The sequence below is a fragment of the Schistocerca cancellata genome, chromosome 2 (genome assembly GCF_023864275.1).
Source record: "Schistocerca cancellata isolate TAMUIC-IGC-003103 chromosome 2, iqSchCanc2.1, whole genome shotgun sequence".
NCBI lineage: Eukaryota > Metazoa > Arthropoda > Insecta > Orthoptera > Acrididae > Schistocerca > Schistocerca cancellata.
The window spans coordinates 340,742,140-340,768,308 of record NC_064627.1 but is presented as its reverse complement, the minus strand read 5'-3'; the positions used below and the strand labels follow the sequence as shown (position 1 = coordinate 340,768,308).

The window sequence follows — 26,169 nt, the reverse complement described above, 5'->3', positions numbered from 1 at the left end:
GAACTAATTAAACCTAACGAACCTAAGGACATCACACACACCCAAGCCCGAGGCAGGATTCGAACCTGCGACCGTAGCAGCAGCGCGGTTCCGGACTGAAGCGCCTAGAAACGTTCGGCGGTTTACCCGGAGACGGTTACGAAAAGGGCATATGTTTATTAGAAGTTTTTGTTCATAATCACCAGTAGTATCACCCGTCAAAGCACATACCTTTCCTCCTCACTCCCTGTATAAGCTCGCAGGCGGCCTCTACACGTGACGCGACAGCAGCGCTCTTACCGCTTACAATCTAAACTATACTGTGAGTGACAAGCGTTTATCTAATTTTTTATTTTCAATTTATTGGCTTTTGGAACGTACCCATATAGTTATCTCAACACTAGATATGTTATACTACAGTTTGTTTCGACAATTCAGAGTATACGAGGTCTTTTCAAATAATTCTGGAACATTCTTAACTTCGCGCCAATGGCGTGTTGGAGCGAAATGCGGTTGACATCCCCGCAGACGTCTGTGTTTAATGTGTAACCGCCGAAAGTTTCATCGTTGTATGTCTGTTACTTATTGTTCAGTGCTGTACAAAGAAGAACGTTGTGTCGCACCGTTTGTGAATTTCGAGATGGCACACAGGAGCAACGCGTCTGCATTAAATTCGCGTGAAACACAAGAAAACCTTTACACAACACACCAAATGATGCAGGAAGCCTACGGTGATGAGTGCTTAAGTCGTACTCGGTGTTATGGATGATTCACACGTTTTAAAAATGGCCGGACTGAAGTCAAATATGACCCTCGTTCACGTCGCCGTTCGACATCTACCGACGGCGCTCATGTCAGGAATGTCAACGAAATTTGTGTACGCCAATCGAAGTCTGAAGAAGAACGTAAAATTTCAGTTGGATCATGGCATTGATCGGGCAAATGAGAACGAGATGTTCCTTAATAGAATAATAACTGGAGATGAGACTTGGGTCTACGGTTATAATGTTGCGACCAAGGATCAATCTTCACAATGGGTCGGGAAAGGTTCCCCAAGCTCGCCAGGTCAGGTCAAATGTCAAAGCCATGCTGATAGTTTTCTTTCACCTTGAAGGAATAGTTCCATCACGAATTCGTGCCACAGGGGCAAACTGCTTAATCGATCGTACTATCGAGACGTGTCGCGACGTCTGCTATAAAATGTGAAAAGGAAACGGTCTGAAAGTGGAGAGACAATTCATGGCTCTTCCATCACGATAACGCACCCACGTATTCATCCCCGTTGGTGCGTGATAACTACAAAAAACGCAATCAGTGTGCTTCCTCATCATCCTTACTCTCCCGACATGGCCCCTGTGGGCTTTTTTTTTCCCTCCCAAAGTGGAATATCCGTCTAACATGACGAAGATTTGCAACGATAGACGAGATAGAAGAAAATTCGCAAACGACGCTTCGCGCAATACATCCAAGAGGCGTACCAATTTTTTTACAGATCTCGTACATTAGATTGAGTCGTATCCTGGTACGAAGTTACAGAGGCTTAACAAAGGACAGAGTCCGACATAAATAAATTTTACATCCACAGTGTACTGCGACGAATAAACAAGATGAAAATATAACTCAAGATACACAGACTCGTGTGCTATAAATATCCTACTGGTAACACAATAAGAAATGATAAATCGCCTTTGGCACACATTTGGAATATCCCAATTCAATTCACATTAATGGCAATAAAATGTTCTCTGTATGTCGGTGTAAGAATCGTTTCAAAGGCTTCGGGAAGTGAATCGAATATTTGTGTAGCCTATAAGTACCATATTGATAGGTATAGACACATTTAGAGACTGAGCTTTCTATATTCTGCTGAGTGGCAGTTAATTGAGCTTTAGATCTCACCCTGGCATTCGAAGTACCAAGAGCATTAGATTAGCAGTGTAGGGAGCTATATCCTGATGTTATCACTGTTGACCAACTCACGCAGTAGCTTAAACGTTGGTATGTCGTTGGATGCTAACAATGTTTGGAGCACTCCGTCTTCAGGCCACATGTGGCCCATCGGGACCATCCGACCGCCGTGTCATACTCAGATGAGGAGGAGGATAAGAGGCCGTGTGGTCAGCACACTCCCGGTCGTTATGATTGTTTTCTTTGACCGGAGCCGCTACTATTCGGTCGAATAGCTCCTGAATTGGCATCACGAGGCTGAGTGCACCCCGAATAATGGCAACAGCGCATGGCGGCCCGGATGGTCACCCATCCAAGTGCCGGCCACGCCCGACAGCGCTAACTTCTGTGATCTAACGGGAACCGATGTACCCACTGCAGCAAGGCCATTGTTTGGAGGCTGCTTGGGAACTGATGACCAAGAGCCCGAAGATTACTTGCACTTACGATCATGTGGTAGGTGTTCCGAGGACATTGCAGGAATATATTGTTTGGATCTTCTTCCTCTCCGCAAACACATAGAGGGTGGAGCTTAGGTTGAGCCTATAGAGACGTTTTGTTGAACTTCCAATGATCAAATTTCAGCCTTGAAGTTCCTCAATGTTTTTGTCTTGTTATAACAAAGTGCTCTTGGAGTCGTGGGATAAATTATTGCGTATTGATTACCTTTGATTTTAACTGTCCTCGACCATTCCTCTTGCCAGTCCAATGACATCCGCTTCCTGAGCATGGGTATGACATGTGAGAGGTAGTTTATCATATTTCTTAGCTCCATGTAGAGACGCTGGATTAGCTAGGACATCTACTTGTTCATTTCCAGGTATCGCTTTCATCTATACCATCACGACGTTGCGATAGTTCCTCTGCACCCGGAACACATTGTCGATAATTGCTGCAACAATAGGGCTGGTACAACTATTATAACAGTTTCTAATCAGTTTTGGGGCTGACATACTATCAGAGACTATGACTACTGCGTCTGGTGTGATAGTCTCTGCGAATATCAGGACTTCCAAAATGGTAAGCAAATGGGTTACCATATCCGTGAAGCGTGGATCCAGCTTGTATAGGCCTTGTCGTTTGCTTCGGGATACCCAATAGGCAATAACTGCGTCGTCACTAGATTCGGAATCCATCTGAATAGAACACGCCGCATCGTCATTGGTTTCTGGTTTTGAGACGTTCATCTGGTCCTGGCATCAATATGGAGAGTGACGTTTCATACGGCCAGCTGTAATGTGGTAGAAGAGGAGTTTCCCATGCCTTGTGCCTCAATGCCTACATTTCCATATAGTCAGCCGCGACGGGTGGGATATTGTCAATATCTTCCTCACACATAGTAGGATGTTAATTCCCGGATCTCTTCGTCACGAGGGGTCATACTCGTAGAAATATAGCCGCAGGAGGAATTTTTTTTGCATAGGAATATTCGTCGCAGTATTAACGGTGGTTCATTCGCTTCAACCAGTAATGCGCTGGTTGGGATTGAAACGAATGACACATTAACTATACGCAAGGGTTTGTACTGCAGAGTGTCGCGTCTTTGGAGCGTGCTGTCTGATGCTGTGTCCATAATCAAAGCGTGTCCTTAGTAGGAACCGGTATAAAATCAACAGTCTGCCAATCAGAGCTCCACCGTATTCCAATCGTAGCTCTGGCAAGACTGAATGCTTTTTCACATATAATAAAGACACGTCGGATATGATGAGCGCATCTCGGTTTACCATCCATAATCATCCCAAGATAATGTGTTGATTTCGCAACTGGAAACTTATGTTGACCCAAATGCATTGTTTGGGTAAGTGGAACCCAGTCGGAGTTTCCGAACCCACTTTTACCACTAATGCAGACGTACGATAGCGATGTGCATTTTCGGATGATTGAAGTACTGTCTTCAGAATATATGCATACGTAGTCTACGTATTGTAATATTTGAATGTCACTGGTAAAGAGGTGTTGAGAAGATCTGCAGTACAGAGACTAAATAAAAGAACCAAGACTTATCCCCGTGAGAACACTCTGCTAGTTTTTCTGCGTTCCAGTGTAGGTCCGTGTTGCAAAATGATAGATTTCCTAGCGCTCGGAAAGCTCGCAGTATTACACAGGAGTGGTTTTGGAAACTGATGTTTCTCCAGTTTTTTCCCCAATACTGACAAGGCGACGTTCTATGCTTTAGCCACGTCTATGAAAAGCCGGTCTTCGTAGCCGAGCGGTTCTAGGCGCTTCAGTCCGGAACCGCGCGACCGCTATAGTCGTAGGTTCAAATCCTGCGTCGGGCAGGGATGTGTGTGATGTCCTTACGTTACTTAGGTTTAAGTAGTTCTAAATTCTAGGGGACCGATGACTTCAGATATTAAGTCCCATAGTGCTCAGAGCCATTTGAACGTCTGTGAAAGTAACTTCCATAGAATTAGCCCGAGAGAAATGTAGCTCTATTTCAGTAACTAACCGTAAAAGGATTTAATTTGTCCGTTTTCCTTTCCGAAATGTAAGTTGTTTTCAAGTAATATCTTGTTTTGACACAACCGTTCCAAGCGTCACTTAATCTTTTCCATTACCTTCGCCGAACACGGTATTAAGGCCGATTGCAATTCAGGTTTATCACATCTTTTTACCCATTTGTGTGTGGAGACACATGTCGATTTTGAAGGAAAATACACAAACTGATTAGTCCACGCGCAACATAGGCAACATCAAGGATAATGTGAGCAAAACCGTGCGATTAGTAGACGAAAGGACGTGCCTCTCCAATGGGAAAACATTTGATCGCAAGGTCATAGGTCAACCGAACGTCTGATATATTCTATACGACACTGGTGACGCCATGTGCCTCACACGACAGGAGTAAGAATGTCGACCCACCTAACTTGTACGTTTGGCGAATGGGTAAAAGGATTCTTCTACCTTGCCCGATTTAGGTTTTCTTGTGGATGTGATAATCACTCCCAAAAATGTGATGAAAACATAAGAGTTTGTCACATAAACTCCAACAAATGAATGAAACAGTTTCACAGTCGCACAGTTTTCCCTGTGCTCTGTCAAAACATACACTCCTGGAAATGGAAAAAAGAACACATTGACACCGGTGTGTCAGACCCACCATACTTGCTCCGGACACTGCGAGAGGGCTGTACAAGCAATGATCACACGCACGGCACAGCGGACACACCAGGAACCGCGGTGTTGGCCGTCGAATGGCGCTAGCTGCGCAGCATTTGTGCACCGCCGCCGTCAGTGTCAGCCAGTTTGCCGTGGCATACGGAGCTCCATCGCAGTCTTTAACACTGGTAGCATGCCGCGACAGCGTGGACGTGAACCGTATGTGCAGTTGACGGACTTTGAGCGAGGGCGTATAGTGGGCATGCGGGAGGCCGGGTGGACGTACCGCCGAATTGCTCAACACGTGGGGCGTGAGGTCTCCACAGTACATCGATGTTGTCGCCAGTGGTCGGCGGAAGGTGCACGTGCCCGTCGACCTGGGACCGGACCGCAGCGACGCACGGATGCACGCCAAGACCGTAGGATCCTACGCAGTGCCGTAGGGGACCGCACCGCCACTTCCCAGCAAATTAGGGACACTGTTGCTCCTGGGGTATCGGCGAGGACCATTCGCAACCGTCTCCATGAAGCTGGGCTACGGTCCCGCACACCGTTAGGCCGTCTTCCGCTCACGCCCCAACATCGTGCAGCCCGCCTCCAGTGGTGTCGCAACAGGCGTGAATGGAGGGACGAGTGATGAGAGTCGCTTCTGCCTTGGTGCCAATGATGGTCGTATGCGTGTTTGGCGCCGTGCAGGTGAGCGCCACAATCAGGACTGCATACGACCGAGGCACACCCACCCAACGTGCTCTAGAAGGTGTAAGTCAACTACCCTGGCCAGCAAGATCTCCGGATCTGTCCCCCATTGAGCATGTTTGGGACTGGATGAAGCGTCGTCTCACGCGGTCTGCACGTCCAGCACGAACGCTGGTCCAACTGAGGCGCCAGGTGGAAATGGCATGGCAAGCCGTTCCACAGGACTACATCCAGCATCTCTACGATCGTCTCCATGGGAGAATAGCAGCCTGCATTGCTGCGAAAGGTGGATATACACTGTACTAGTGCCGACATTGTGCATGCTCTGTTGCCTGTGTCTATGTGCCTGTGGTTCTGTCAGTGCGATCATGTGATGTATCTGACCCCAGGAATGTGTCAATAAAGTTTTCCCTTCCTGGGACAATGAATTCACGGTGTTCTTATTTCAATTTCCAGGAGTGTATGTTTTTAACGTTTTCAAATTTTTCCGTGTGTAGACCGTCAAATCCTGCATATGTCGAAGCAAATCTGAACATGTCCTGGAATTTGGGGAGCGAAGTTGATTATGTGTGAGTGCCTGAACTTTGATAATTGTCTGAAAATAAAAAATTAAACTTTTCACTCGAGGGAAGACTTGAACCAAGGACCTCTCGTTCCGCAGCTGCTCACGCTAACCACGGGACCACGGCGCTCCTGAGTTTAGTTCATCATTGATGTTGCCTATCTTGCGCATGGACTACTCAGTTTGTATATTTTGCTTATTTTTTTCATAGTTCCACACAACTTCTTCCTGTTTTATTGATTAATCTGTGTTCAGTTTTTCAAGGCCTATCCACTCTGCGAACTTATAACTAAATCTGAGGGGGGTGCGATGGCGAGGTTCCCTTGTCAGCATTGGGTGGTCAAGAAACCTAATGTTTATAGGGTAGTGCACCGGTGTGAATGGTACACCCATACCGACACATCATGTGTGTCAAAAAAATTTTTTAGAATAGAATCATTTTATGCTTATCACATTTTCAAATATAATATTTATTTACGCCTCGTGAACACTGTATCTTTACTTACGACGTTTTACAACAGCTATCTTAAAAACTTCCAATGCAAAATTCTGCAAAGTCGTTGGTAAAGAAACAATGTTCACGACATATAAATAAATGTAAACATCTGAAGATGCGATGCCAGGCGTCTTCAAACGTCATCATGCAAAAATAAACGCCGATAAAAGCAACTGGTTGTAGCTATTCATTACAGATTACCTTTGAACTTCTTGAGCATCCTCTCTACAGCTATATGATCTTGCCCGTGTAACTCTGCCTCGACGATACTGCTGAATACAGAGAGAACAGCGATTTTCTACAAATAAAGCACTTTTGCTTGCGCGGGTGGGTGGCGGGGAGGTGTCTCAAAAGTCACATGGCAGAGATATGATGCGGTGAGTTGGCTTGAAGCATAATGAGATGTATTGGATTCAATCTGCGACTGTATTACGGCATACTCCTAGCAGCGTTTATAAATTTAATCAAAGACGTCTTCGAACACGCAAAATCGAGCAACAGCGCCCAGAGATAACGAGTAAAGGACTTAGATATCCGCTGCACGGAGGTAGTTTCATCACCGAACTGTTTTGCTATGCTGGTAACTTTCCAGAAATTAGCAGATCACGATGTACGCTGAAACCTGACATTTTTGTATTAATGTGTGAAATGCTCCAAGAGCGTTCAGATAGCTATCTTGCACGAATTCAGTGTTGAAGTTTACAAAATCTTTAATCGCTTTATGGCGGACATATTGACGATAATTAATTAACAATATGCTTGTTTTCATCTGACTTCTATGAGATTACTGAACAGTGATAGAGCTAATGATATGCTATGCTCTTGCTGCCGACAGTAGACCCAGGTCCTGAGAGAAAACTATAAAAACGCCCGTAGGTCATGGTTCGTTGGTCATTTTACTTTTAATGCGGTATAAATAACTTAAGACTAATAGAACGTATGAGCGTAACCTCCTTTTAGATCGGATAGTCTCTGTAAATTGGGTATCCATATTAACTTCTGTCTTCGGTGCATAGAATGGCCGAAGACGCACTACAGAACTGAACACTTCTAACTGAACACTTCTAACTGATCGCTCGTCGTCGAGTTCTTTTGCGGTGACAGACTTCACCCAGAAAATGCGCAATTAGTGCGTATTCTCACTATACAAAAGAAACATTATTGGGGCATTCCATTTTGGAAATCATTAGGGAAGTCAATATCCCGAGATCCAATGTTAAATGTGTGCCGAGAGTACCAAATTTCAGGCATTATAACCTCTCACCATGGTCAATGCAGTGGCTGACGACCTTCACTTAACGAGCGACAGCAGCGGCATTTGTTTAGAGCTGTCAGGGCTAACAACAAGAAACTATGCATAAGTCAAGATGGGGCATTCGACGAATGTATCCGTTAGTACAGCGCGGCGAAATTTGGTGTTAATGGGCTATGGCAGCAGACGACCACCCGGAGCCCTTTGCGAACAGTACGACATCGCCTATAGCGCCTCTGCGGCGCTCATGACCATTTCGATGGGACCCTAGACGGCTGGAAAACGGTGACCTGGTCGGATGAGTCCTGATTTCAGTTGGTAAAAGCTGATAGTAGCGTTCGAGTGCAGCAGAGACTCCACGAAGCCATGAACTCAAGTTCAACAAAACACTCTATAAGTTGGCAGTGACTCCATAATGGTGAGGACTGTGTTTACATGGAATGGACAGGGTCCTGGGGTCCAACTGAACCGATCATTGACTAGAAATGGTTAGTTCGGCTACTTGGAGACCGTTTGCGACCATTCATGCTCATCATGTTTCCAAAGAACGATGAAATTCTTATGGATGGATGACAATAGCCCATGTCACGGGGCCACAAATGTTTGGGATTGGTCTGAAGAATGTTCTAGACAATTCGTGAAAATTCTTTGGCCACCCAAATCGCCCGACAAGAATCCCATCAAACATAAAAGGGACATAGTCGAGAGGTCACTTCGTGCACCAAATCCTGCACCGCCAAAGGGACTTCTAAGGACTTGCTGAATCCATGCCACATCGAGCTGCTGCACTACACCGGGCGAAAGGAGGTCTGGCACGATATTAGGAAGTACCCCAAGACTTATGTCACCTCATTATATACACATGCTCATACAAGCAAGCCAAATTCTGTCTCGTGAGATCGATAGTGGCTGAGTACAAGTAATGTGTGTCGGCCGACGTGGCCGAGCGGTTCTAGGCGCTTCAGTCTGGACCGCTACGGTCGCAGGTTCGAATCCTGCCTCGGGCGTGGATATGTGTGATGTCCTTAGGTAGTTAGGTTTAAGTAGTTCTAAGTTCTAGGGGACTGATGACCTCAGATAAGTCCCATAGAGCTCAGAACCATTTGAACAAGTAAGGTGTTCCATGAAATTCTCAGATAAGAAGAATCTGCTTAAGACTCTAGCTCAGAAGGTGGCCAGAAGCGACCAGTTGCAAAATTGGTATACAGGGTGTATCATAAGTAGTTGCGAAAACTGACACGGATAAACACGGGTTACAGTAACAATGGGACCGCAAATGTGGTTTTAAGCAGAGTGACCTTGGACGTCAACGTATGGGTTGTACTCTACCCCCTTGGACGTCAACGTATGGGTTGTACTCTACCCCTCCTGGACCACATCGGCACTTTAAACGTCATCTTGTATCAGCAGTAACATGTTCCTCATTTCTAAGCGTTGAGCAATGTGAGATAGGACATAGTGAAATTTGAACCCATTACATGGGGACTTAACGAAAAACTTTACATTTCAAATCCATGTGTTCTAACTAGACCAATATATCATACTACAGTCAGTGGTGCATCGTAACCACATATTCGCAATTATCTGGCCAACAGCTCGTTCGCGGATTCATGTTTACCAGAACGCTTTTACTTTTGCCACTGTATACTTCCACACGTGCCAGTGTTCGCTTTTAACTGTAATCCATCCTGTACGTATAATAACGAAAATGTATGCTATTGTTTACAGGTAAATAAATTATAAGTCTCTTTTCGCCTGCAGCTCGGTGCAAATACTTTCATCTGTCGCCATTTCAGTGTCAATTTATATTTGTGTTGTCACCAGTATTCGAACCTAGGTTAACTGCGTGAAAAGCGACATTGTTGCCACTGAACTATGGAGAGTTATCCTTTTTAAGACACAAGTAAAATGAGCAGATGTCCACGGAAATGTGATGTCTGAGAGATGGAGATGGGGCACCAAATTGTGTGGGAAAATTATATCGAACAAACCTTGCAGATAACGTGTCTCACTTCAGACCCCAATAATTTCATGAAGTTTCGATTAGTGGCGACCACTATACGTAACCTTTCAAATTGTGTCTATAACGGACGGAAGTTTCGAACAGAGAGCTGTCATTGAGTATCTTTTGGTGGAAAACCAAAGCATCGGAGATATTCATAAGCGTTTGCAGAATGTCTACGAAGTCCCGATAATGAACAAAAGCACAGTAAGTCGTTGGGGGAGGCGTCTGTCAACATCGTAATAAGGGGCCGTATACTTGTCCGATCTATCACGTGCCGGCCGGCCGCGCACAGCTGTGACTCCAGCAATGTTGGAATGTGCGGAAACTCTCATTCGAAGTGATCAAAGGATCACAATCAAACACCTCGCTGCTCAACTGGACGCCTGCGTTGGTAGTGCTGGCACACTCGCTCACCAGTTGGGGCACTCAAAGGTGTGGGACCTCAGGGTTTCTCACCATCTAACGGATGATGATAAAGAACAACGAAGGACCACTTGTACGGAGCTACTTGCGCGTTAAGAGGCTGATCGTGACAATTTTTTGTCGGACATCGTCACAGACAATGATGAAACATGGTTTCATCACTTCGAACCGCAAACACACGTCAATCCATGGAGTGGCGTCAACCACCTCTTCCCTGAAGAAACAGTTCAAAGCCGCACCCTCAGCCAGTATAGTCATAGCGACAGTCTTCTAGGACTCTGAAGGGGTTATTCTGTTCGATGTCCTCCCTCAGGGTGCAACGATCAACTCTCAAGTGTATTGTGCTACCCTCAGGAAATTAAAGAAACGACTTCAGCGTATTCGTCGTCACAAGAATGGAAACCAAATTCTCTTTCTCCATGCCAACGCAAGGCCTCACACATGTCTGCGCACCAGAGTCGATCTTACAGAACATAGGACTGTTCTTCCTCATCTAGCATACATCCCAGATCTCGCCCCTCCGACTTCCAACTGTTTGGTCCAATGAGGAATGCACTCCGCGGGAAGCAGTACGTGGATGACGGGGACGTTATTTATGCAGCAAGACGCCTCCGACATCGACCATGCGGCCATATAGATCCTCCCAGCAAGGTGGCGTAAGGCCGTCGCATTGGACAGAGATTATGTTGAGATATTAGGGTTTGTGGCCAAAAGAGTGGGGAATAATATGGTGTGTTGGAACCCTGAATAAAACCAATTTGCTTTCGGAACAAAAACGTGTAGCCATACTTATTGAAAGCCCTCGTATATTAGTCGCCAGTAGCAAAACTTAAAAAAATTCTTAAATCGTTCATTATAAACAATAGAATGAAACGCAAACAGCAAAAGCTATTCTCACAGTGCATCCCAGCATGTGTGAGTAACTCCCGAAACACACCAGCAGTGTTAGGTGTTACGGACAACCTTTCATTCTTCCTTTCTGAAGTAGAATCGCTGCGAATTGTTCAGCGTCACCTGATCACGCACTGTGAATTGTAGAGCGTCTGGAATATATAGCAAAAAATGGCACAGATACGTACTTAAGTTCCAACGGCAAACATCTTCCACGTACGTTTTGATCTGTTTGCAAAGTGTCCTTTAGTAGTTAGAAACTGAAGATCTGCCTTTAAAAAGATTATATTCTTACTTGAATTAGCGTATCACTGGCAGCACAGCTAGGCCGTTCGCTTCTTGATGTTTTCTCGGGAGATCCACAAAGATTTGTATCGAGGTTAATGTCACAAGCTCGCGATCTCTGAAGTAATGATTTCTCTATTTTTTTCGGTCTTGCATGTTCCTTATAATGAATCTTCATTAACTACAAGCTCATCTCACAAGTAATACTGAAGTGACGGGAGCATCGCATATCAATAGCTCACTAGTAAGAGGGATAAACATCATAGGTATAAAATTTCTACAAACTACGAGCCATGGTAATAAGACGCAAGCAACTGGAACACCATCACTATACAACAGGGTGCCTCAGAATGCATACCTCTAGAGCTATGGCTCTTGTTCAGCAGATTAACAAATGTTCATAACTGTAAGGTATGCATTTTGGACTACATGTTTATTACACTTTTTGCTTTGAATGATAGTTTCTGTTACATCCCTGAACACTGACCATTCCTCCTCGGATATCCTGTATAATATACCCCATAAATATCGCGTAAAGGTTCTGCTGTATCCAGATCACGGGATTAATGTGCCTAGACACGATGGCAGTCCAGTATCTTGCTGCGATTCGAAAGAAACGGGCTACTTGTGTATTTTAGGCATAACAGGGCCACTAACAACATTATTTAATATTTCGTCTTACATTCCTCTCCCGGTATATAGCTCCATAGAACAATTAGTATTAAACTCGACGGACATAACATTAGTCACCATCTTAAGAGAACACAATCGTCCCTCATAGCGCAGTACATTGTATAGAACTCGTATCAGGCGGCCACGTTAGCGCTCTACCTCTCATGGAAATCATGGCAAAAAAAAAGAGTGCTTATATGGCAGTCGGTTATATGGAAACAACGCAGTTAAAATGAGTCAACGTGACAGAATGTCTGACAGAAATTATCGTATTTGGGCATGCGCATGACAGACAATAGTGTGAATGAAGTTGCCCGACCTATTGGCTTAACAACGCGGTTCAAAATGGTTCAAATGGCTCTGAGCACTATGGAACTTAACATCTATGGTCATCAGTCCCCCAGAACTTAGAACTACTTAAACCTAACTAACCTAAGGACATCACACATAACAACGCGGGTTACCCAATGTGCATACAAGAAATAGTGTACTCGCAGACAAATAATAATGGCGTACAAAGTTTGGTCGTAAAAACATTCTAACCGAAAGGAAACGCCGGAAACAGTGACAGTTTCAAAAACCCGACAGCATCTACAGCTATTAATGAACGCAGGTCCATTTCCCACGGAACAATGAGAAAGGCATTGCAATGGACATTTGGACTAGTGTCACAACAGGACATCGCTCACAGGGGCACATTAAGCTGTATTCTCCAAGAGCCCAAACAACACAAAAACTGGACATTAGCTGACGGCAGGCGTGCAGCGTAGCCCGGTAAGTCGCAGTTTTACCTCTTTCGAAACGATACAAGTTACCGATTTCACCGACGGCACAATGAGGCGTTTAACTCCCAGTGTATGGTGGGTGTATTTCAAACCAGTGGTGGTTTTAAGGGTGTTTTTCGTACCATGACTTCGGCCATCTGTTTCATGTTATCGTGAACAAGAACCATGATGTTCCTTTCAACATTATCGGGAAGCAAGTGTTGCCTCCTTTTCTGCATCTTCGTAACGAGTATGCCGTCCGCATTCTCGTCTTCCAAAATGACAACAGCTTTGCTCAAAAGGCTGCACGCATACATTCCTGGTTTGGTGGACAGTCACGCACCCTACAGCATCGCGACTCTCAAGCTGATTTATCCCATAAAAAGAAATTGGGACTATTTGAAACAGCAGGTGAAACGCAGCAATCAACATCCCCGCAACATGGCAGCTCTACGGGCTCTAAGTCAACAATTGATTGGCTTCAGCCGGATATAGCACACCTGAAGAAATTTGCGAACGCTCTTCTCTCTCATTTCGCTAGACACTGTGTTACACGCTATTAGCGTGATTTTTTCCTGGAGGTGACTTTATGTCTTGTGTGTTTATATGATCTTGGGACAATTTACTATAGTTCCGAAATGCGTCGTTATTCTTCTAAGTCCACATTTCTTTTAGTCGAGGTCCACATAACTACCTATTCAAGTCAAACATACTACCCGACCACAATATTATTGCATTTGTCCTCCCGTGGTAGTTATCAGAAACATGCGATGACATTACAGTAAAAAAAAATACAGTGTCGACTAAGGAAAATGCATCACACTGTGAATGCTTTCAGCACAGTTGAACATATATTATGAAGTGGTTCAGCCTATCCTCGTGAAATATACAGCAAAAACTCGCAATAAGTTGGCAGAAGCGCCCTCGTCCCAAAGTGCAATAATACTGTGTTTGACTAATACACTTCCCGACCCCACGGATATAGTCTCTGTTGGTAAGTAGGGGGCATATGTGTCAGCCAATAGGATTGTGTATCACTCTCTAAGGGCTACATTCAAGTGCATGTACTTATAATTTCTGCACTTCTGTTTCATGATTGGCTAACTGATGGAATCACAGATGATACACTTTAAGTAACCCTAAGCACTTTCTTTTTGGTACTATGCCGCAAGTGTGGGTCATCCAACAGAAAGAAGACTTGTCATATACGTATGCCTATTAATAAGGAAGACTGTCGCATTAAAAGCTCGTCACATTTCACGTCTCACGGCCACGAGACCATACATGCTCTCGTAATAACACATTACCACGGGGACAACAGGAAAACAACGTGACGTCAATCCATCTAAAATGTCTATGGCAGTAACTACGTCTTTCAGCCTGCGTTTGATTAGCGCACGTGCCCCCCCCCCCCATCCCTCCCTCCCCCCCCCCTCTCTCTCTCTCTCTCTCTCTCTCTCTCTCTCTCTCTCTCTCTCTCTCTCTGTGTGTGTGTGTGTGTGTGTGTGTGTGTGTGTGTGTGTGTGTTTGGTTTTCCTGGCAGATCCTATTTTCTTTCGAGGTAATCCGTCATTTCAAAGTATTTGCGAGTGTTCTAAACACTAATTGAGTTTCAGATTGTGGTATTAACGTTATCAACCACAAAGTTGGTTGGAAATATTCCTCTTCATAGCAGCATCACACACAAGCCTAGTTCGGTTCAATAAAAAAGTTAGTGGTCACCAACTCTGCTTGAGATTTGACCATGAAAGTGTTTTGCACGAAATGATCTCAATGGAAAGCAATATAACCTGGCTTTCTCCGAACTCTTACTCACAAGGGAACCTCCCCATCGCACCCCCCTCAGATTTAGTTATAATTTGGCACAGTGGATAGGCCTTGAAAAGCTGAACACAGATCAGTCGAGAAAACAGGAAGAAGTTGTGTGGAACTATGAAAAAATAAGCAAAATATACAAACTGAGTAGTCCATGGGTAACATATGCCACATCAAGGATGATGAGAGCTCAAGAGCGCCGTGGTCCCGTGGTTAGCGTGAGCAGCTGCGGAACGAGAGGTCCTTGGTTCAAGTCTTCTCTCGAGTGAGAAGTTTTTTATTTTCAGACAATTATCAGAGTTCAGGTACTCACACATAATCAACTTCGCTGTCCAAAATTCCAGGACATGTTCAGATTTGCTTGGACGTATGCAGGATTTGACGGTCTACACACGAAAAATTTGAAAACGTTAAAAACATATGTTTTGACAGAGCACAGAGAAAACTGTGCGACTGTGAAACTGTTGCATTCATTTGTTGCAGTTTATGTGACACACTCTTATGTTTTCATCACTTTTTTGGGAGTGATTATCACATCCACAAGAAAACCTAAATCGGGCAAGGTAGAAGAATCTTTTTACCTGTTAGCCACGTGTGCAAGTTAGGTGGGTCGACAACATATTCCTGTCATGTGACGCACATGCCGTCACCAGTGTCGTATAGAATATATCAGACGTGTTTTCCTGGATCAAATGTTTTCGGTTCCCATTGGAGAGGCACGTCCTTTCGTCTACTAATCGCACGGTTTTGCGGTGCGGTCGCAAAACACAGACACTAAACTTATTACGGTGAACAGAGACGTCAATGAACGAAAGGACAGATCATAACTTAGCAAAATTATAGTAAGTAACCTTTTTGCTCGAAGAAGACGTCTCGCTCCGCAGCTCCTCACGCTAACCATGGGGCCACGGCGCTCCTGTCCTCCCATCATCCTTGATGTTGCCTATGTTGCCCATAAACTATTCAGTTTCTATATTTTGCTTATTTCTTGATAGTTCCACACAACTTCTTCCTGTTTTCTCGATTGATCTGTGTTCAGTTTTTCAAGGCCTATCCACTGTGCCAAATTATAACTAAATCTGAGAGGGGTGCGATGGGGAGGTTCCCTTGTCAGAGGCATTAAGGTAAATTCAGGAACAAGTTGCCACTCGGCATTTTCATTTTCCATATACATCGACTTTTGACTGAAATGACAACAGCGTGCAAGCAAAATCTTAGGATTATTAATCATTCCTCATATAGTGCTCCGTCTCAAGCGCTCCATACGGAAGACTGAAAAAAATTGGTTCATAGTGGATCGCTCCCAAAGAATGAGGTCCTTCACTTGCAGACTAATTTCACTGAATCTCCACTTCAATGACACCTACGAGGTATTCCACATAAATGGAAACAGCAGACCTCCATGAACTTTCCACGAAACGCTATTAATCTTCCGATTAGAAAATAATATACGTGTGGCAATTCGGTTACCATTCGACTATTGTAACTCTACTTACAGTGCACAGGGCGACTTCCACTGCTCAGGTATAACATCAACAGACCAGCGTCAAGTACGGTGCGTGTCGTTTTTCCGACACAATTCACTGGTAGGTAAGAGAAGTGCTCTACATTTTGGCCGACTGTACACGCTATCTGCGCAGCGCGTGAGCAGCCGGCTATCAGGAAGCCACCGTCACATCATATGGGTTATCTCGATACAGGCATCCGCCAAACAACGCCACTGATAACGTGCAATTGAAAATTCTAAGTATAAGTCATCGTCTGGCTATCTTAACATTACCTGTGCTCGTTTGCTCACACCTTTCCATCTCGAGTGACCTTTACATCAGCACTTCTCACATCCTTCGAACTACTGATTTTAAGTCAGCTGTCGCTACGGGAAAGTGAATCTGAATTCTTTCAGACAGTTCTTGTCACCTGGTCACAAGGATCGCTATAAAAAGTAACCTTATCGATGTCGGGATCTATACACCAGGGAGTTTCCAGGTGTAATCCCCAGTATTGTACAGAAGGGAAAGGTACCTTCATCTGATCAATTTCATTATGGCAGCCAACTCCTTATGCATTTTCCTTTATATTCGACATGACGCGGCGAGAATTTATGCCTTTATTGAGGATTAGTGACTTGATTAAGAATTTGTTGATATCGAGTTCGCGGTATTATAACTTGGATGAAGAGTCATCGGCAGAGGCACAATTAATTACAGGCATGCCCCCAGGGAAGGGTGTTGGACATTTTGCAGTTCACATTGTATTTAACGAACTTACAGCCGATATGAACAGTAACCTCGGACTTGCCGCACATATCTAATTAAATATTGTCCGAAAAACCTGCAAAAATATTCAGTGAGATCTTGATATGATAAGATTTCCAACAGGTGCAAAGAATGGCAACTTGCTTTAAACGTTCAGGATGACTATAATATAAACGAGTCACTGTTGAAATCGGTGAACTCGTGCGAATATTTGGTTGTAACAATGTGATGACATATGAACTGGAACGATCACGATCATACAGACTCAGTCGTAGGTGAAGTTGAATACCAGGCTGCGGCTCATTGGTAGAATACTAGGGAAATGCGATCAACCTACATACAAGATTGCTTAAATAATGCTCGTGCGACCCATCATGGAATATTGCTAAAAATATTGCTCAAGTGTGTGGGAGCCATGCCAAATGGGTGTAACGGGAAATATTGAACGTATACACAGGAGTGCAGTACGAATCGTCACAGGCTTGTTCGACCATGGGAGAGAGCCACGGAGATACTTAAAGAACTGAGAGACAGCTTTAAGGGGGTTTTCTGGTCTAGAAATTTCAAGAAATCGATTTTATTGCATATTTCGATATATTATATTATGGAGAACACGTGGGCGAAACCATTTACCCGTTAACTACTGCATACAGTCGAAATATACGATCATCTGACCGGCAGTCCCGCGTCGTCGAGCGGCTACCTGACCTGTATACGAAGACCTATCGAATGACAGTTTAGTGGAAAGATGTGTTGGCGCGGACATTCAAAACTCTAACGAGTCCACAAATTCGCCGATTTGGACGCTTTCCGAAAACACATATATTTCGGTAAATAAGTAGCCGAAATTGCAAACAATGTATCTACAGTTATCTTCAACGACGGCTTCTTGGAACTAGCACAAACAATAAAAGTCATACGCATTCAACTTGGCAACACGGCGTTCGAATTTTGTTGAAGGCACAATGAGGACCGCATTGTACGCTCAGAGCACTGCGCGTCTACGGCCAGTAAAGAAGACAGATCTGCGGCTCGAGAGCACGTGGTGCGCACGAACGAGATTTTCGACGTCGAGTAAGGCGTACTGTGAGCCCCTGGCATCGCAGACTGATGGTATGCACCCCCCCCCCCCCCCAAAAAAAAAAAAAAGAAACCTCTTCACCACCAAGACTTTAAACGCGATTTCCTACAGTCACAGTTTTTTGCTGGGTGTTTGGATTGCAGAAAAACTACTCGGCCCATGATGATGCCGCTTAGCTATTTTTGAAGAGCATTGAACTGGATATGGTCGGAACCTCTGGAAGGTAAACAATTTTCAAAATACCGACTTTTTATGCAAAATATCGATTTTTTATGCACGTCTGAATGTCTAAACAAAGTCGATTTTTCTGACTTTTTCCAAGTAGCCGTCATTTTACGAAAAACGACTTTTTCACTTTTAAAAGGTTCTGGCCATTGCTACAATCATAATTTAATCATTTTTCGGTCTGGACTGTTACAGACTATCCAGTTACCTGAACCAGTTCCACCCGCCTACCGGTGCACGACGTGCATTACGATCTTCGGTGCCATTTTATTTTTGGACAAGAAAATTTAAATCGGGTAAAATATAGATGAATAAAAGGATATATGCATAATCTTACCTTTCGATTTCACCCAAAAATTGATGAAAATGAGGTAAAAATCAGACCTCTCGACCACAAAACCCCATTAGGGGGGTCGCATTACCTTGCTTAGGCCCACATATTAAATTTCAAGAACTACTGCTAAGTAAGTAATTTAGAAATGTTCAACATATCACTCCCGTTGGGACTGGGAGGGCTTAGAGTACACTAACTACAGCACACAAAAGGTATTTAAGCCTCATTCTTCTCGCGCTCCTCGTGTGAACGTATCGAAGAAATAATGGGAAGTACCCTATGCAGTGCACTTTAGGGTGGTTTGCAGAGAATGGACGTAAAGAAAAAAAATGTTCTTTGTGTACAGAGCGTTCATACGCTACTAAAAAGTAACCGTACAATACCCTTAAAATCTAGATAATTCTCTTCCCGGACAGAGCGCCTGATAGTATCTCATTAAGCACCAGGCGCTAACTGGGTTTACATCTACATCTACATTTACACTCCGCAAGCCACCCAACGGTGCGTGGCGGAGGGCACTTTACGTGCCACTGTCATTATCTCCGTTCCAGTCGCGTATGGTTCGCGGGAAGAACGACTGTCTGAAATCCTCCGTGCGCGCTCGAATCTCTCTAATTTTACATTCGTGATCTCCTCGGGAGGTATAAGTAGGGGGAAGCAATATATTCGATACCTCATCCAGAAACGCACCCTCTCGAAACCTGGCGAGCAAGCTACACCGCGATGCAGAGCGCCTCTCTTGCAGAGTCTGCCACTTGAGTTTGCTAAACATCTCCGTAACGCTATCACGGTTACCAAATAACCCTGTGACGAAACGCGCCGCTCTTCTTTGGATCTTCTCTATCTCCTCCGTCAACCCGATCTGGTACGGATCCCACACTGACGAGCAATACTCAAGTATAGGTCGAATGAGTATTTTGTAAGCCACCTCCTTTGTTGATGGACTACATTTTCTAAGGACTCTCCCAATGAATCTAACGTGACACTGAACGAAAAACTTTTAGAACGACTCGTGTGTTATGTTTCCCTGGCTGTATGGTCGACAAGAGGGAAAACGATTAAAGGAAACTAGGTATATTATTAACCTTTGACCAGTGGCTGCCATGTTATTCAGACAACTGTCCTCGGAGAAGCGGCACGTCTTTTGATAGCACAAAAATGTGATAATTTGCTCTCACTACCAGAAATAGTTGCATTCGTGTACCGTTTTCTTCCGCAAGAATGCATGTGGTCCTGATGATTAGGGTGAACAATTATTTACGATTTTTCCTGAAAGGAACATACTACCAAATGAAGTAAACCCTATCTCAATAATCCTCCGCAGAATGGACACAACACATACAAAGGCAGGAAATTAGTACAGAAAGAGTTGCGTGCGTTCATGTTTAACTTTTTGTATTGTAAATTTTCGTCTGATGAATAAGGTCACACCTCGAAACACAATTTGAAAAAGAAAACAAAGGTATAGTAGCGGTTTCTGAAAACTCTATAATGGATAATATTCACCGTCAAATAATAGTCAATATGCCTTTTAATTGTTTTGTGGCTGCCATAACATAACTTCAAAAGGTGTATTAAAAAACTAAGTTTTGAATTTTTCGCGCCAATAAATATCGCGACGTCTATAAAATTACTAGTCTACATCTGCAAAGTAACAAGATTACTTTTTCCCACACTTCAACAAGAATAGCGACACAAACTTCTGACCTTTCTCAGTTATTAGGAATATCGTACCAAATTAAGATAAAATATCTAGGAGGGAGTTCTCGCGAAGATGGGCAACATCGCATACTGAGAAATCGAAAGAAGATTACAAGTTCAGCGAATGGAAAATTTGTTAGAGATGCAACAAAAGCTCTGTTCCATGGCGAACACAGGGTTCTGATCGGAAGGGCGGGTGAGAGGGGCTGAGCTCACAGAAATTTTGAAATTCTCTACCGTACGCTAAGGTATTTTCTTAGCCTATTATAACACCAACAACAATAGCAAGACATTTTTGAGACTTAAGCCTGAAAACTATGTCTCAAAGACTTTTTAAGATTAATACGAAACAGCTTTGTTTGTGTGTGGAGGAGGGGGGGGGGGGCGTTTACGCTATGGGAGTATGGGGGGGGGGGGTTACGCTATGGGCCTGCAGCCCTCGACCGAGGTAATGTACAGAGCCACGGGTGAATCCACAGGAAGGGGAGGAGGGGGTCTAATGGGGCTGCAATCCATCCCCCTCCCCCTGGACTCGCCCATGACTGTTGAAGAAGGTAAAGGGACCAACCCAACATTCAGGTGACGTAAGCTTGTTCTAAAGTGCATTTGGACCCGCTTCCTCCCGAATACCAGGCCAGTCTTAGATTAAATCACCTTTCTGGGTGGAAAACCGAGCGTTGAGCGGCTCCTGTAGATGTCTGCACATGCCAACAAGGAAAAAACAACAAAACAAAAAAGTGTAGCTACTGTGCGGATGATCAGCAATAATGCTTGAACTCCGCGCACTGTCGTGCATTCGGTTCTCGTTTACTGAGAACAATGGGTTGATTACGATATTATCGTGACACATATCTTGATTTTTATTAATTCTAGTTCATTACATTCTAAGCTTATCAGGTACCATCGTTGCTACCATACATCCTCTATGTTTCTCTCGCCGTAGAGAGAGAGAGAGAGAGAGAGAGAGAGAGAGAGAGAGAGAGAGTGTACACGTCACTGCTCTGGCCCCCCCTACCCCCCCCCCCCCGGAGGGGGCCCGTACGATTTTAAAAGGCGCAGATGCCGGCGCGGGCTGCTGCGACACGTGACCGCGTACATGTGGCAACAGCGCGCACACCAGACATCCTTGGGAAGAGTAAAAAAGTTTATCGCAGCAAACAACCTTCGGACTTACGGCACATGTGAGCCTGTTTACCGCAGTACGCGACTGCGCAGCCACAGCGTGCAACGACAAGCAATGATCTCTCTGGGGACGCGCTCACAGCCAACCAGCCGCATTTGTATCACATTGTGCATTCACTAACTTTTCAAACCAATGACACATTCTGCATTCACTAACTTTTCAAACCAATGAAAGTGCAATAGTCTTCGAAACAGAAGTTTACTAGGCAAGATCCTCTCCGAGTGCATCACCTAACTTTCTATACATGGAACTACTCAACTAGCCAATTTTTTACGGAGGAATACGATCGATGGTGGAACTTTGTATTTTTTCACATGATTTTCAAAGGTAAAAGATTAAGGGCAAACAGGATCTCTAAAACATCGCCATAATCTTTAGGTTTACACTATTCAATGTGTCGGAATTATCAGTTTTCTTCTTTTTGTGTCTGCTCATCGGGAAGCTATACAAAAATAAATTGAATTGTAAGCATACACGCATAGAAGAGTGTGTTTCAACAGTCAGGCGAATGTTTTGACATGTACCAATGACGTGGCATAATTTTCACGCACATAACTAAAGATACTACTGTGTCACACAAGCATTTAGTACAAAGATGGAGAAGCGACAATCGAGTAAAACTTTTTTTTTAACAACTGTGTTTTATTCTGCGCTGAGAGCATAAGTCAATTAAATAGGTTTTCTCAACTGAATCGCAGAAACGATCCAAAATGTGGTGATGGCTCGCAATCTGGTAAGATCTGTTTCCCAACTGATACGCGGAAGGTTAGTTGAGAACCAAAATTATGATCCGTTTCGGAAAGAAAAGAAAGAGAGAGAGAGAGAGAGAGAGAGAGAGAGAGAGAGAGAGAGAGCTCTGAAAATATTTGCCCACAAGCCACATTTCTTTTCCTAATGTATCGAAACCTACTGGCATCTGTCGGTAACCTACAGTTAGTATACAAATTTTGATACTTTTGTGTTTAGTCGCGGAATTTTGCTAGCACCAGAATGAACAAGCATAAATATGATGGAACCCTTACAACCTGGCAATGGCGAGAAACACAACTAATACCATGTGAATAGTCTGTAGTGAGGCTACGTGATGCAGTATATCGGATACATACATTAATATAGGCGTTTTATTAGTAGTTTCAGATAAACCTTGTTAGCTATAAAATGAGGCCAAAAATGAAAGATACAGCGAGACCTAACGCATACAATGTTTGGGGAAGCTGTGTGCATTGCAAGGTGCGAAAGAATTGTTTCTCCTAGCATTATCCCAAAACGCACATAACTTTGCCGTTACAATGCATTCCAGTTCTGATTTTTGTGACGCAATGAGATTAAAGATATGTAATGAAATAGTTTTAGGCGGCCGACAGGGTGTGTGAAATACTGCAAATAAAATGGCTGCAGTACGTACAACGTCCCAGACGCCGAAAACGAACACAATGAGAACGAATAAGCCCTGTATGACTATGTACAGCTCCCGGTCAAGCACTGGCGTAGAACGGAAGCCAATAACTCGAGTCGCAACAGTTCAACGATGTGGTGCAATCAGCAGCCGCGGAGAGAAAGCAGGAGCTCCTTGCTCGTGCCCACGCTCGCCAAGATGGCTGCCGGCACAGGCGCGGTGTAGGCAGGGCTGTCCAGCGCGGCACAGCCAGGGCTATCCAGCGCAAAGACGAACACGTCGCATAGCATCAGAAGGATCAAGGACCGCAAGCTAACCGCTGCCGTGTTGCCAACCTAAGTGCCACTGGCGACATGACGAAAGCTCGATATGTCGCACCTTTCATTCCCACCACCACATTATCCATGGCGCCACGTATCTTACCGGTTGCACAAACTTAGGCAGCAACTGTACGTGGCGCTCAAGCTAGTCAAAAATATACGTGACTGTCTGGTAAATTCCCACCGCGCTGTAACGAAAGCTTCCACGAGGTCGCCGGGTGACGTAAGAGAAACTGCAAAAGGTACGTTGTACTGAGCGATAATATAGCCAAGAAAACACGCTCTGCAAATTGAAGTGGAAGAATGCCGTAACCTGTACGTGAACCTATCACCGCAAACAAGAGTATCTCGACGACGAACACACGCAAATACTGGCAAGTGCACTGTATAAGCTGCAAGCTCATAAGGAAAAACATAAAAACGTTAACTTAATCCCGCGTGTCTATAAAATGTCTGCAGTACGTACAACGTCCCAGGCGTCGCAAACGAACACAATGAGAACGAAGAAGCCCTGTGGGACTATATACAGCTCCCGGTCAAGCACTGGCGTGTCTATAGTAAATTCTAGAAACACCAAAATCGGTCAGTCAGTTGAGTGACGCTGTCTGCTTTCTGTGTATTATTTCATTTTCTATATTACAGCATAACGAATAGTGAGTTTGTGGTAAACCACAGTTCTCTTGTTGATCCCTGACAGTCTATTAATATGCACACAATGATCATGGATATGCTTCACGCAATCAATCAACGTTGATCCTTTATTAAAATTGTTTTTCTAGAATACTGAATTTGTGAACCATTTCACAAGTAACAGGCGGATAATGCTACGGTTGCACGTACGAACCCTTGCGCTCATCAAATATGAAAGATGGTTTGATCACAGTAGACTAACACAATAAGTTAAAACACGTGAAACTGGTATTTTGCTGATATTTGATTATGGACATGGTCAGAGGCATAATTATCTGTATAACGTTTCGTCTTCCACTGCTGGAGACTTCATTAGAGGCTCTAACGACTCAGAAAGCTGTCGGGCTCAAAATAAGCTAAGCAAGCCGCACTGTTTATACGTAATCCTGCAACGGTCGCTTCCTGACGTCTTCAGACCGCTGTCTAAGATCACGATGTCGCGGCGATGTATGCTACGGAGCTTTTAATGGAGAAGAGTTGGCGCTGCTTGTTTTATTCGGCACTAAAGACCAACGCGAATGAGTGAGTGCATGAGTGTCATTTTATAGAATTCCTCCTCACTATGTGATAACATTTGCCTAGTTTTATCCATATTCGTTTCTTTTAATATGCGTTAGGGCGCTTATAACCTCGCCGTTGAGCGCCCATAAGCCCCCCCCCCCCCCCCCCACACACACACACACACACACACACACACACACACACACACAGAGAGAGAGAGAGAGAGAGAGAGAGAGAGAGAGAGAGAGAGAGGTGACAACTGCACTTGGCACTTGTTGTTCCATGAGAGGGGTATTGATGCTTGTTTTTGTAGTTCATATCTACATTTGGCAGTAAGTACAGGGGATCTTATATACTCCCGCTGTGGCAAGCCGCGAGCGTAGGCCCTTTGCAGTGTTCAAATATACACCTTTCTTGTTAGTTTAAACACTTTATTAATACCATGTATTCTGCATACTTTCCTGATGCGATCCGTGATAGCTTTTACAAATGGAAGGAAAACTTTCCTTTTACTTTATGCTTTTTCATTAGAAGATCTAGACCTTTTACAATGTAGTGCCGTATTTATCTCTTTGCCATAGAAGCTGTTTCTTCTAAAATGTGTGCCCCGACCGGGACTCGAACCCGGGATTTCCTGCTTACATGGCAGACGCTCTATCCATCTAAGCCATCGAGGGCACGGAGGGCAGTGCGACTGAAGGGACTATCTCGCGCACGCCTCCCGCAAGACCCACATTCTCACCTTATATGTCCACACACTACATTCGTAGTGTCCCTTCCCAACATACTCATTTGTCGTGGAAGACATTCATACCAGGTCCCGTAAGAGTCCGGGCAATATGTGTGCATCCGCATAGGAGGTCATGGTCGATATTGTCAGAACTATGTACTTATGTTGGGTAGCGACACTACGAACGTAGTGTGTGGACATATAAGGTGAGAATGTAGGTTTTATGGGAGGCGTGCGAGAGATAGACCCTGCAGTCGCACTGTCCTCTGTGCCCTCGGTGGCTCAGATGGATAGAGCGTCTGCCATATAAGCAGGAGATCCCGGGTTCGAGTCCCGGTCGCGGCATACATTTTTACCTGTCCCCGTTGATATATACAACGCCCGTCAGCAGCTGAAGGTATTAATACATAATTCTAATTACATTAATAATAACCGCAGTCTATTTGCAGCAACTGTTTCAAAGAAGCATAAATATTCAGTCAGATCTTGATAAGATTTCAAACTGGTGCAAACATTGGCAACGTGCTTTAAATGTCCAGAAACTCAAAATTGTGCACTGCACAAACGAGAAAAACGTAGTATTCTATGACTATAATACCCATGGTCACTGTTGGAATCGGCAAACTCATACATATACGTATGTGTAACACTTTGTAGAAATATGAAATGAAAAGATCACGTAGACTCAGTCACGGGTAAGCAGGTTTACTGGTAGAATTCTGGGGAAGCGCAACCAGTCTACAAAGGAGGTTCTAGAATTTGCTCAAATGTGTGGGTCCGGTACCAAATAGAACTACCACGGGATATTGAACGCATACAGAGAAAGGCAGCACGAATGGTCATAGGTTTGATCCGTGGGAAAGTGGC

At 44.3% G+C, this 26,169-nt stretch overlaps 1 protein-coding gene and 2 non-coding genes across 3 annotated transcripts in view; 1 reads left to right on the top strand and 2 right to left on the bottom strand.

Moving 5' to 3' along the window:
- Positions 1-26,169, bottom strand: part of LOC126153873 (protein split ends-like) — a 360,157-nt gene that overhangs the window by 140,572 nt on the left and 193,416 nt on the right. The window lies entirely within an intron of this gene.
- Positions 25,176-25,250, bottom strand: Trnat-ugu (transfer RNA threonine (anticodon UGU)). Its single transcript has one exon. It is a non-coding gene; the product is annotated as a tRNA-Thr (tRNA).
- Trnai-uau (transfer RNA isoleucine (anticodon UAU)) lies at positions 25,573-25,647 on the top strand. The gene has a single exon. It is a non-coding gene; the product is annotated as a tRNA-Ile (tRNA).